Source organism: Grus americana, chromosome 2 (genome assembly GCF_028858705.1).
Source record: "Grus americana isolate bGruAme1 chromosome 2, bGruAme1.mat, whole genome shotgun sequence".
In the NCBI taxonomy this organism is placed as follows: domain Eukaryota; kingdom Metazoa; phylum Chordata; class Aves; order Gruiformes; family Gruidae; genus Grus; species Grus americana.
Genome location: NC_072853.1, coordinates 122,470,634 through 122,474,623, shown reverse-complemented (window position 1 = coordinate 122,474,623; position 3,990 = coordinate 122,470,634).

Here is a 3,990-nt window from a genome sequence, read left to right as displayed (position 1 = left end):
ACGGCGCCGTGAGCTCACATCCTGCCCCGCCCGCCTGCCCGCCCGGGCTGCCCGGGCAGCGGCCGCCGGCCAGGCGTGAGCCGTGCCAGGCCGCTGGGCTGTCCTCCACAGCCTGTAAAGAAAAGAGTTTTGCATTAATACCTGCCTCAGTGATGTAATTCCGGCTTTTACTGTGGTCTGGGCTGGTTTTCTTCTGATGAACTTTTTTTTGCTAGGTATATTCCCTGGAAGGGTTTCTTCTCGGGAGGAGGATACGAGGGCAGCAGCAAGAGTGATGTGTTCCAGGCAGTCTTTGTGTTCTTTTTGTCTGTCAAGGAAGAGCTGAGGGGGGTACAGCATACTGACTTCTGTGAGCTTGGTACTGACACCGCGTAAGCAGTGTGGGTCAGAACATGGTGAAGGAGATGGGATGTGTTGGTAGAACGGGCCTTGGATGCATGAGTCAGTACCTTCTCTCAGCCGAGCAAACACAAGAATAGCCACCACGCTTCCTTCTACTGATGCTTAGCATTAGATGCCTGTGGGGAGAAGGGGTTTTTTAGATGACTTCACTACTAGGTCTGTCCTGACGGTGTTTCACATACCTGAAATATGAGAAAAGGCTTCACTGAGTAAATACTGAGTAAGGACAGTGGTCCTCTACATCTTAAAGTAAAAGCGGAACTTCAAAGCTGCACATTGCATAGCGAGCAGTAAAACACACTTGATACTTGCAGATGGGCCGCCTGCCCCTTGAAACCTGTTTTCTCCATCTGCCATTCAGCTACCTGCAACAGCAGAATGTGGCGGATTTATTTTCTATTTGCATGATTAACTTGGATCCCTGACTTGAATTTGAAAGACTTGGAAAAACTATTTTTGTGAACATAAAGTATCCATGCCATCTAAAGAGTGGCAACATGGCTGAACTTGAATTTAGCAGAGTTTGCCCCATCCTGTCTCGAGGCAGATGACCTCCTGAAGTTACCACCAAAATCACTGACGTGGTTTAACACACTGGGAGCTGAAAACCACAGAATTTAAGGACCCTTATTTAAATAAGGCTTTTCATAGAAAACTCAGAGTGAGACAATCAGGAGGCCTTTCTTATTGTTTGATCTGAAAGTGCTTGAGATTAAGAAAAAGCCCAGGGCAGAGTTCGCTTGTCCTTCTCTGCTTTTTGCCATTGCCATGTTGTTTCTTTGCTACCTGTAGCACATTACTAAAGAAGTGATGTTTGGGTCCCCTACACTGGTTCCTGTATGATCGAAACTTACCCAAAAATACGATTTCCACCAGCCACACATGAGGTCACTTAATCCCGTTGTCTCCAAAATGGTTCACATTGTGCCAGCGAGTGCTTCCTGCCAGCGGGACTCTCCCACCAGCAATCCACACCTGGGCGTTCAGCATGTCCCAGCGCAGAAGTCTCAGCCCAGGCCTGGGGTTAGGGTTAGGACTAGGACTAGGGTGAGGAGAGAGAAGCAGGAAACCTATAGGTGTTAGATCGGTGCCTTAGCATGGTTCCTTCTAGAGTCGTAGCTTGCAGTTGTGCCTTTTTTATTTCCCCCTTGGGATGCCATGACCCGGACATAACTGTTCTGCTCGCAACACCTTTGCTTGGATCACAGGCAGAGTGGCAGGCAGAGTATGCATCAAGTGTTGCCAAAGGGGATCTGGAAGAGAAGGAAAATAGAATCCATTTTCTACTCTGCTTGTGGCTTGACAGGTCGGCATCATGCTATAACACTGATGCTCTTGACCGCCACTGTTTAGCTCCTGTCATAGCGGGTAGAGAAGGGAAAGTGGAGTTGTGACTCCTGCGCTCCCTTTTTGACTTTGAAACAGATGGTGAGCTAATGGTGCCCTGTTCTGATCACTCCTAATCACCTGAAACTTTGTCCCCTCCTTTTAGGGCATAACATGGCTGGAGGCAGCTGTGTGTGGAGAAAACTGAGTGGCTGCTGAAAGTCTATGCCTAAGTTGGACATTGATTGGCTTGTAAGTCAGTAAGTGAGTAATCAGAAAATCTCTATTGGCTTGTTGGCAAAACAATTATATAGGGGGTGCTCTCTCTAATGGAAAAAGTTAATGGATTCAATGCAGAAAGATTTTCTCAGTTGAATCAGATGCATGGAGTACAAGTTCAGAAGAAAGTATCTGGGGCTGTTCAGTAAGCATAAATCCCATGAAAGTGACTTTAATTATGCTCTGTCTGTGTGTTCAATGAAGAACAGAACTGGTAGTTGTGCTGCAACTTACTTCCTGCTCAAATGACTGATCTGTGACTGTAGCTACAGCAGCCCCTAGTTAAGGTTTTGAAACTGTCAGGTTTTGGTCAGAAGAAGGCCAGCCCACCCTGGTGCCTCCCAGCTCTTTGAACAGAAAACACATTACTGCTGACAATGTAAGAGCCTACACCTCCCAAAACAGAGTGCACGAGTGCTTATGCTTCCCCCATGACTGAGCACCCATCTCCGTTGTGAAGCAATACCTAAGACCACGTAGTCAAGCTCCAGTCCTGGCTGGAGAGGAGCATCTGTCAGCCCCTGCTGCTTAGCTGTGCTCTCCTTTGCTCATAGGAGGTAAGTTCAGTTTCCAAAAGAGGGTAAGGCTTTTTGTAAGTCCTGTAGGCACACTTTGCTCCCAGCTAAGCCGTTAGTTACTGCCTCCTAGCTAAGACATATTCTTGTCTGCGCACATGGTCACGCTGGGCTAGAGTCACAGTTCAAGCCAGTTTTTCAGCCGCTTGTTTTAGGGTGACAGCCTCTGCAGTACTGCCAGGCCTACAGCACAAGTGGGCAGAGGTGCTGAGACAAAAATAGTGGCACATTTTCCTGCACTGTAATTGGAGTTAATTCTAGTTAAGCAATACTGGCTGCAACAAATGGAGAGGATGCATTTGTGGCTTCATAGCAGTAAAATAGAAGAAAGAGTGACTTGTGTGTATGCTCTCCTCCTACCATTCCTTTCCTTCCTAAGTTATAGACTGTTTAGGTGCTCCTCCAAATTGAAAACTAATAGAAGGGAAAACCTATCATTTCGATGCTGCATCTTTGGTCCACATTTATTCAGATATATACAAGAAGTAAAAAAGAGACACTTAGCAGTGGCTGTTGACCATGCTGAAGTTAATGCAAGTGAAATAAGCTGCCAAATACAGTGACATCTTTTTTCCCTGTTGCCCAAAACTGATTCCCTTCTAAAGCAAACATCCATGGGTACCTATGCAAACTGTTTTGCCTGTCATCGTGTCTTGAAAATGTCAGAACTCTGCTGCTTCTACAGAGCTGAGCTTAAGATACTGAAAAGCAAAAACATTATGGTGCCAGTAATCTCATTTAAATCGTGGAAAAAGATTGGAAATATCCTGGAAACTCATTGTGCTCAGTGCTGTGTCCTATGGACCTCCTGCCCCAGTACCAAGAATTTACCCCATGCATAGAAACGAGTGAGAAGGGGTCAACATGCACATTCTTTAAAAATAGTGGGTTGTCTGTAACAGTGTGAAGAACTATGTCTGTGAACAACAAAAAGTGCTAGTGCAAGATTGAGCAATGAAGGAAAAGATACTGAAAAAAACAGTGGCGCTGTTGTTCGGCAAGCTTAAAGTCTTCATTGTTGTAAAGCGTAGAACTGACCAAGAATACTTAATGCAATGCTTACTAGCCTACTCTGTGATAGATAAAAGGCTCAAATTAATCACATTCAGCCAGATTGTTTGTTCTTTGGGGTGTTTGTGTATGTGTCCCTTCCAACTCCTGAACCTCCTAGCTGATTTCTGCCAAAGTTGAGAGACATGCAGTTTCTAAAAATCAAATTTCTTAAAATGGGGGAGGAAGACGAAAAAACCCTCTGTAGGTGTCCTGGCTGGGCACCTGCTCTGACTTCCCAGGTTTTTGCTGACAGAGAATCCCCAGGGCAGACAGATTTTTTCCATGTCTCAGCTGCAGGAAGAACTTAAAGGAAGCATGAGCTCTTGTTGGACACCAGAGTTGATCAACTGAGAAA